Here is a 10293-nt window from a genome sequence, read left to right on the forward strand (position 1 = left end):
AATCAAAAAAGTCAATCAAAGAACAAGATTCCTTTACAGGATCTCCTCACTGGTCAACAAAAACACCTTGAAGACCTTAACAGGAGCCCTCGTATAAGGTTTCTTTGACTATGCATGCACCTCTTTGTACCACAGCACCTCAAACGCCCTTAAAACAAGGCTCCAGACCTCCCAAAACAAACTGGTCAGGCTCCTACTTGGCCTCACCCCCCGAACCCACCTCACCCCTGCCCACTTTGACAGGCTGGGATGGCTTAGGGTCGACGACAGAGTAAGCATCTTGCAATGGGTCTGGTCCACAAGATTTGATACACCACCAAGATACCCATGTACCTATCTAAATACTTCCTTAAGATGATCGGGGATCTGAGGTCTCTTTGTAAAGTCAACTTTTTTAGGAAAGTGTTTCCGGTTCATGGCTTTCAAAGTAAAAGCGATCACACAACTCTGGCACCCCGGAGCTTCTTTTTTGATGCAGTTCCTGTACTAAATGGTTAATGTAAACAAAGTCCACACCCACAACACCAGAGGGAGTGCAACAAACCATGTACAACCCAGATTCGGCACAAACAAGGGACTAAATTATTTTCGCTCCTATGCCACCAAAATGTGGAATGCCCTACCAACAGTCATTAAGACATGTGAATCCCTTGACTCCTTCAAAACCACTCTCAAAGGGCACCTACGGACGGCTGCAATTCGAAACTGGCCCCCGTAAAAGCTGAATCCCCCCCTTTTTCCCCTCACTGTATATGTTTCTTTTCCCTTTTTGCTTCCTTTATGATGAATTCCTGTTCTGTTCTTTAACTATATAGAAGTGTCTATTTCTACGTCTCTAAATGTTTTGATTAATTGAACAAGTGTAATGCTTAATTGGGTCGTCCATTCACAGTTAACAGTCTTTGTATTGAGTTTGTGCTTGAAATGTACTGTAATTCTGCAAACTGTTAATAAATATTTCAATCAATCAATCAATCAAACATTTGTGATGACGTCTATGGCCGTTTTTAGCCAAAGGAGTGTTTTTCTTTTTTTTATATATATATATATTTTTTTCCCCCACGATTTTGTAACCCATTTTTCACCACTGTGTGATCTAATGTGATCCTGGGCTCTACACACCCTCCGCCAACCTGGGGAGAGCAACGGACTTGAACTCATGCTTCCTTCATGCATGAGTCCAAGGGGAGTTTCCCTGGTTGGACGTAGCGCGTGGAAGGAACACGTTATTCCAACCAGTTCCTTTCCCCTCCATCTGGCACTAAGGCTGGCCAGGGGGAGGCAGTTTAGAGACCAGGATTACTGCATGTTTTTTGTGCAAAATGCTTGGAATGAATTCAGAATCATGAAAACCCCCTATAGTTTGACACGTCACATGATACTTAATGCATAATGAAATTTAGAAAATATTGCCTTAGAGGTTATCAATGATGGCATCTTGGATTTTAGGGTATTAGCAGTGAGCAGATTAGGGTCGATTTTTTTATCCTGGCTAGTAGACCTAATGTCCTGTTAGAATCAGTTGAGAAACAAAATGATCCAACTTTGTCCAACCTCTGCCATTTAGCCACGTACTCAATGGAGTGAGTACTGTGGTGGTGTCAGTGTTCTCATTAGTGTGCTGTGCCACCCACACTGACCTCTGACCCCTACGCTCCACCTCCCCCGTCTGTCTCCCCCAACCATGTATAGCGTTCTGTTCGGGAAGAAACCTTGTATGTCAAAAAATAAAACAGCATTACACTTTTCAGAAAATGGAGAAAATAACCTGTGTTCCAAATGGATCCCCAACGTGGTTATTATTTTAGTGACAGCTCTGTTAATAATACTTTGGTTCAATAATTATAAACCTCTCCATCACACAATTAATTCACTCCGTCACAACGCTGACAGCTACAAGCTCACAGCGCATTGCATTGCGACAGGTAGATATACGTTTAGCGAGCCTTGCATACTTACAGGCGTATATATACAAAGGCTAAACTTATGAAATGTATCCAGTCGCTCTGGATTATGAGCATCTGCTAAATGCCAATTTTCTTTTTATTGTAAATTGTGCTAATACCAGTTGGCACAACAGATAATGGAATTGGAAGGGTTTTCTTGTAGGCTATAACTTTGTAATACTCTGACATTTGTGTGCAACACTGAAAACATAGTATTTCTTTGTGGGTTTGAGCTGACAACCTTAACCCGTTTTGATGTCAATCAATTAAGTCAACTTAATTCAAGTGGTAGATGCCAAAAAATATACATAATTATTTTTATATTTTAAATTATATATTTTTAGGGGAATGTCATGTGGAGTGGCATTTGCATTTCTTCCACCGTAGTAAATGCTGCATTTGTGGTGTGGAGACGGCAGTTTTTTTACAGACGGGTAAAAGGGCAGGGGCTCAGTCAAGACCCCTTTGATGTCTGTGTGTGCACGTCCCTGCCCCCCCTGCTCTAGAGTGTACAAATATTACGGGTCCATCTGGTTCAATTTCTACTCTCTCATGAGTTATGGTGGTGGTCCTTCAAATTAAATAGTTTGAGAACCACTGAATAAATAAAAAATATTTTAATAATTGTCAAAGTGCAGCTACAAGTTAATAAACTAATAATGTAAATAATGTAAATAGTACAGTAAAAGTGTAAAACAGTCGTGCGATATCAACTGAAACATTCAAAATATCTGTAAATTAAATATCATATCGCGTGATTAATTGGAGTGGCACAGACTGCCATATAATACCGATACCGATACCAGCATTTTATTCAGTATCGGCATCTTTTGCGACACTGGTATCTCTATAGTGACATGGGGTGAGCTTGTAGATCTGCTATTTCCGCAATGCGTACATAGCAGATACGTATACGAGGTTTCTGCCCGACAAGTGGCAGCAATGATCGGGTGCAGACTGACGAGCACGCGCCCACATGGACCCGTACGCGCCTATACTGTAAATCAGCGTATAGGCATCTCTGACAGACAGGGGTGTACTTGGATACGCGCCACACAGCCAACACACAGCGACTACACGGCTGAACGGGAGCGATACATGGATGGCCGCCGCAGGCTGGCTGTCCAGCGGCTTAACGGCCTCCTCGTAACCCGAGCCCTCATTCCTCTACTTCCAGTAGTCATGAGACGACGGATTACCATACAGCTGCTCAGTGGTGGAACGGAAACCAAGTACATTTATCCTGAGGTACTTTTTACTGTACTTTTACTCCACTGCATTTATTTGAAAACTTTACTTACTAGTTACTTTGTAGATTTTTTTTTTCATTACAAAACCTCCATCCATTTGCAACCGCTTATCCTTAGTCGGGTCGTGGGGGCAACAGACTCCAGCAGAGGGCTCCAGACTTCCCGCTCCAGAGTAAGATTCGTATAACTTCATTCATCCTGGGGGCATCCCAAGGCATTCCCGGCAGATATTGGCATAGGCGGCGGGTGTGTAAGGCTAGGCAAGGCTTAGCCTTCCCAAAAATTATGCTGGGTATTCTTTTTAAATATATATAATATATGTGCGCAGCATTATATAGAAGGATATTGTGTGTGTGTGTGTGTGTGTGTGTGTGTGTGTGTGTGTGTGTGTGTGTGTGTGTGTGTGTGTGTGTGTGTGTGTGAGTGTGTGTGTGTGTGAGTGTGTGTGTGTTGTCGCTGCCCCCTGGTGATCGCTGATCGGGTAGGCTATACAGCAACTGGCTTAATCAGCATATGATTGGCTACTATTGGTATGTCTGTAATCCTCGTCCTTCCAGTCGCTTTGCAGCAAACAGTAGCGCGCGCTGGTTTCTTTTGGGAAACAGCAAAACGCAAAATGTCTTTTTCAAGGCAAAGATATAGTAATTCAGAAGAAGAAGCTGTGAGTCGGCTGTCAGAACTCAGCAGCACCAGTGCCCGCACGGTTCACACCACTGCAGCAACACTGACACGTTCAGCGGAGTGGCTGCTGTCTCTGTGCCGTCTGTGAAGACTCAGAGCCATGAGCCGGGACTCCCGGGAGGTGGCAGCAACACCGCTGGGTAATCTACACACTGACTCGAGACTTGAGAAAAAGACCCATATCGTCCAAAATATGTATTTTGGCCGATCAGTCGTTGACTGTGTATAGGCTAATTCATTGGTAAAAGTATGCTAAATAACTCATTTTTAGACCATCTGGGAAATAAATAAATAAATCTGCAGCGGCGGTATCGCAATTCTATAGCCTATACCCAAAGGTTAAACGCACCCGCCGCCTATGGGGTCTCCCCCCCAGTGGGACATGCTTCGAGGACCTCCCGGAGAGACGCCAGAGCTAGATTTCGGCTATTTGAAAACTTAAAATGGGACATTCTGCTCAATGAGTACTTTTACGGTTGGTACTTTAAGTACATTTTGATGCCTTATACAGTACAGCCTGCGAATTGTTACTTGTAACAGAGTATTATACAGTATCAATACTTTTGCTTAAGTAAAGAAATTGAGTGCTTGTTTTCACCTCACCACCACCACCACCATACTGACAGCTGCTATATGAGGACCTGATATTGAGCTGTACATCCCTCCTCTGTCATTCAGCCCAAAGCCACTCCATGGGGGGTGTGAAACATAGGGTGTGAAAGCAGGAAGGAGAGAGGGAGAGAGAGAGAGAGAGAGAGAGAGAGAGAGAGGACTGATCAGCTTGCCAAGAGGTGGGTGAAGCATGAGCACAGCAGCAGCTGTTGCGAGGTGTTCACACAGTACAGTGAGCAGAAGGCTCCGGTTTCATCTCACACATCCCTGACCTCCCGTTTGAATAACACCCAACGACCAAACCTCAGAGCTACCAGGCGATCACTCACCTCCCTAACCCACTGAGACCGGGCAAAGCATAACCTCGGTTCTCGTCGTTGTAGATTTGAGCCGAAAAGGCATTATTTTACACTTTTTGGCTATTCAAAAAAAATAATCAGATCTACGTGCTGATAGCGCGGCACTTTGTGCCGTGCTATGAGCTTGTAGATCTGATATTTTAGGAAAATCTTGAAAATATCTTTGAAAATGTGTTCTTTTAAAGCAAACAAACAAGCAAACCCAAATCTTTGCTTCTAGGCGTCACTGGAACTGAATATTTTTTAGATGGGGGTCCGCAGCAGAATACATATCATTTCGGGGGTCCTTGAAATCTCAATGGTTTGCGCACCACTGACACAGAATCATACGATTTTCAGAAAACTGTTAATAAAAAATAAGAGAATATATAGATGACATTTTCTACAAATCAGCCTCAGGTCTCAAATGGGCTAATCTAGTGGAGCGGAGCGGCGTGGAGCCGGTTTGCCCTGACCTGATATTACAGCCTATAGGCTACCGTCCCGGGGGCGGTCGAGGGTAGCGTAAACGGGGGCCAGAGAAAGTAACCCGGGGCCCAGTAAATAATCACAGGACGGGCTGACGGCCCGGGAGCAAAGGCGTAGGAGATGTTTATAGCGAGTGGACAAACAGCTGTCACGCTGATGAGCCTGATTTATCCCGCGAGACGTGTCAGCACATAGTTCTCCCTCTCCTCTCCTCCTCCTCCAGGCCTGACAGGCTGTGGGCAGTGGGCCCTGTGCCCCCCCCCCCCTCCCCCCCCCGCATGTGCCCCCCCTTGTTGGAACGGGCAGTGGTGTCTTTCTTATGACGAGACACAGTGATACACTTTGACGCACTGAGACCCTTTTTTCACCGGTTGGTTGTTTCCTAATCTATCCAAGTATCAAAACCACAATGTGGAAATACTCCATCACGCGTAAAAGTCTGGTGTTCAGAATTTACTTTTGGTAAAAGTACAAAAGTATCGACATCAAAACATAAAGTTGAGTACCAAAAGTAAAAGTAGGCTAAACTGTCCCATTTCAAAATGTATAAAGGATCTTTTGAAAATCGATTTGCGACATGTCAGGTCAGCTTGTATATGGCCTATTTTCAAATAGGCAAAATGTAAAAAGTTTACAGTAAAGTGGTTAATGTATGTTTAGTAATAAAAATATAAAAAGTAGCTAAAACTTTCAAATAATGTATTGTAGTGGAGTAAAAGTATCAGAGATAAATCAGAGATGTTGTGGAGTAGAAGTAAAAGTATTGAAAAATGGAAACACTACACTTAAGTAAAGGTACGTACAGTCAGTATTTTACTTTAAGCTACTGGTAAGGGAACGATGCATACGGTAAGGAATGATGCATACGGTAAGGGAACGATGCATACGGTAAGGAACAGCTTCCGTTACAGGTTTATGTCAGCCGGGGCGAGACGGCTCAGCGGTCAGGAAGACCATTCCAAAAAACCGAAAGGTCACAGAGGGTCACAACAAAACCAGAGTGTCCTGTCAGAGCTTCCCTCGAGCCAGCCGCTGAAAAAGACAGAATACCCGTTCGCTCATACTATAGCTCTGCTCTCCGAGACTGTAAAATGTAGTGTGTAAAAAAAAAGGCAAACATATGGTGGAACATTTTGTGAGAATACATTAAAGGTTTTTTGCGGCAAACAGAACACAAATTAACGTCGCGATGAATCAAAAGCAAGATTAAACCGGGAGCCCCCTGTAGAATAGCTGCTGGTTGGGGTTCGTGTGTCTCTTAATTCCTAAAGACAGAGGCGCCACTCGAGTCTCCCATCCTGTTCCTCATAGGAGATTGGTCCCCAGACGCCGATGCAAGCCTCCCTGCTCCCAGGAGCCAATTAACAGGCAGTATGATTGACCAGCCTCCCGATAAAGCGCAGCGGTGGGTGGGTGTGGTGTGGTGCTCTTAACAAATGACCCGTCTATCCTCCGAGATGCACTGTCCAAAAGGGGGGTGGGGGGGGGTGGCGGATGTGCTAATTTACTGTCCTGCCATCACTGCCACCAAACCTGGGCCCGTATAAGCTCGTAAAAACAAAATGCGGGTAGTCACAAAAAAACACGGAATCTATTTTTGTGAATCTATTGATTTCACAAATAACTTACAGGGTTTTTTTTGCGTGGTCTGTGTCTGGGTGACACCAGGAATTCGATCTTCCGGAGTCTAGCGGAGTAGAAATATGACACGAGCATTGGCAGTATTCCATCGGCATGCCAGCAAAGGTTTGGGTGATGACGAAACACTCATGCTAATGGCGTCCGTAATGACCTCCCAACCACCCCCGGAGAAAAGGAATGAAATAAAGAAACTCCTGTCATCACAATTAGCTCGCATTGTAAATAAACGCTGTCTTCCTCTTCTTGGCGGTGTCATAAAGCCAAGTTGAGGAACTCTCTCTCTTTTGGCGGACGCGTTGAGTTGCATCTACGGGACGGCTGACCTCAATTAAAAGCGACTTCCATTTAAAAGGAAGCTTTCTTTCCCAGATTTAAAGGTTCAGACCTGTGAAAGGTGCTTTTAATGGAACGCTGACAGAGGGCCAGTTGGAGAGGTAATACATTTCCCCCTCAGAATGCCCGAGGATCCCACATAAATAAGGCCCGTGTTATTCACCCACAGAAACTATGATGCCGGGGCAGCCGCCGTGATCTACAGCTGAATAACTAAAAAAGGCAGCAGCGCAGCAGAGCTGACAGCTTGATCAAGACTCTAAACCCAGCTCTAAAGTGGCGTAGATTAAATCCTCTATGGGCTCTACCACCTATACAGAAGAGATGAGAGGATGGGGTGGTTCATACCATACGATAGAACCACCTTTTTGTTTTCTGGGTATTGTTGTTTTATGAGACAGAGAGGGCATGACGTGCAACATCTACTGTACGTTAGAGCTGGATTTCACCCCCATAGAAACGGCACTTGGGTTTATAATGTCTCTGCTGTCGGGAAGAAACCACCTAACTCCAAAATGTCCTTTTTTCAGGAAATTAAGAAAACCTTATATTTTGAAAACGAAACAATGCTGCCTCATCAAAGTTGGTATTGTGATTTTATATATTGTCAATTACTTCCATGAGAGGGGGAGAGGTGGAGTTAGTTGCTTTAGCAGACAGTTTGAGGGTCCAATGGAGTTAAGAGGTTTTGTCCAAAGCATATTTCTTTTTACTACTTTCCATTTTCTAAACAACACACAGACAAAGGGTGTTCAATAGCACTGATTTATGCAAAAAAGAAAAACTCAAAAATGGAGTTAAGAGGTTTCCTCCCGACAGAAACTATATGCTCCTGTGTGTTTCACGCACTCGCTGAGACAAAAGGGTGAGCAGAGTACAGCAAATGTTCCGAGCAGTTGGCAAATTTGTGTACTGATATCGCCCCCGGGGCTACTACACCGCAGAGCCTCGACTTGTCCAAAGTTGCACAAAGTACTGGGGACCATGCCAGCAGCATACAGCCCGATATATACTTCATAAGACTGGCACGCAAAACAAAAATAGCCCATCCTCAAGCTCGCAATGCATTGCGACGTGTCGTGAGCTTGTAGATCTGCTATTTTCATGCCTGAAAAAGCAACCCCCAACCACCGAACCCACACACCAAAACGTTAACAGCCTACGAGGAAATAAGTTTCACACTTTTCATCATCAACACTTTTCTCCATTTATTAATACTCAGCAGCTCAATCTATATATCTGGCCTGGGTAAAAAAAAGTGTATCTTTATGGTTGCGAGTATTAATTAGTGATATTCCGGTATCATTAGTGAAATTTAGTGCCGGGTAGATTAATGGCACCCTGGCATTTATCTATGAAACATTATATCTTGATGTTAAATTGCAATAAAAAGGACCTGTATATTCTGGGGGGATATGGCCGCCCAAAGCTGAGAGAGGGGTGGGTGGGTGCTGCTGGGTGCAGTTGACTTCCATTAAGGAAATCTTTTATTGGCAACATAAAAGTGAGAGGCAATATTTAGCCTAACTTGCCTTTGGCAACCTAACCCGTAGCCCAACATTACGAGGAGGTCTCGGAAGGGGAGAAATGGCAAACTTTGCCACGGGTCTGGTAATATTTGTCCCACAACAAAAGGCTTGCGGGCACAATATACTGTACTGTTAACAGAGCATGACCTACAGTACCTAAATTATGGATTAATCCACAATCTCACGCTGTAAGCATATTTCTTGGGAGAGGGAGAACAGGGGGGGGGAGGTTGTTTTACAATCTTCTCCGGCTGCAGATCACATTCTGCATTCCTTCCATTGACGAGTGTTACAGTCCCCCCGAAAAGCAAAGAAAAAAAAACCCTTTCCTCTAGTCTGTATGCAATGTGATATATTCAATAACTAATTATGGTAATTCATTACATATCCAATTAGCAGAGAGGCTTTATCGCCGCGCTATACCATAAAGAATGGGATTTATGTTGGCTTTGAATGTCACCCAGAGGACAGGCAAGCGGGGCGGTATCATTCAGGAGAACAAAACATGAAAGAGAGAAGAGGAATGGAGAGAGACAAAGGCATGCCAGAGGAGAAGGAGACAGAGTGGATGAAGCCGTTTCTCGGGGCTGACCCGGCACGTTTGACCCTTCTGTTGTCGCTCGCAACCTTGAGAAGACCTTGACAGAAAAAAGGCACTTCTACACATGGTCCTAATCTATGTGAAAATGTGAAGATCAACCAGTCATTCATGTGGCTTCACGTGATCATTCATACTGTATGCTTCATTGCACGATATAATCGGTAGCATATCGAAATCGGCCATGAAAATACCATATCGGTATCGGATCGGTCTCAAGATGATACTGATCATTTTCACAGATATTAATGACTCAATAATAATGTGACCGACAATGACTCCGACACTCTCGTTTCGTGTATTTCTAATGTTTGGCAGTATAATCCGTATAATATCGGAATCGGTCAGAATCCTGCAAAACCCTGCAAATAATCGAAGATGGGATATCGGTCATAATTTCATAATCGTGCACCCCCTACTAAATGTATAATATCATACGCTCATGCACGCTGAGAATAGCTGATCTACAAACGCGATGCGACCTTGTAGGCGTGGTATTTTCGTTAACGCAACACCATAAGGCTATCGGCATATATATATAGTATATTTCAGTGAGGGTCCCACAGATAGGTGTGTCTATGAGACGGTATACATTGTACTGTATATCCTCCAGCAACAACATGGCTGCTGAGAGGCAAACGGCCCCTCTGAGGCCGATAAGCCGCGCTGCTGGCCGCGTGGGTGGCTGCCTTATTAGGAAGGACCCTGTAGCATTTCAGTCAGGCACACGGCGGAGCCAGCCATCTGCCACGCAGCCTCCCCTCTCTCTCTGCCCGGGCCCACTATATGCTCTCCCAGGTGCCATAAAAAAAAACTGCCTGCCTTTGAAGTCTGGACACAAAAATGCTGAGCAAATAACTACAAATCCCCTTTCTT

The sequence above is a fragment of the Protomyctophum parallelum genome (genome assembly GCF_964188405.1).
Source record: "Protomyctophum parallelum genome assembly, chromosome: 3".
In the NCBI taxonomy this organism is placed as follows: domain Eukaryota; kingdom Metazoa; phylum Chordata; class Actinopteri; order Myctophiformes; family Myctophidae; genus Protomyctophum; species Protomyctophum parallelum.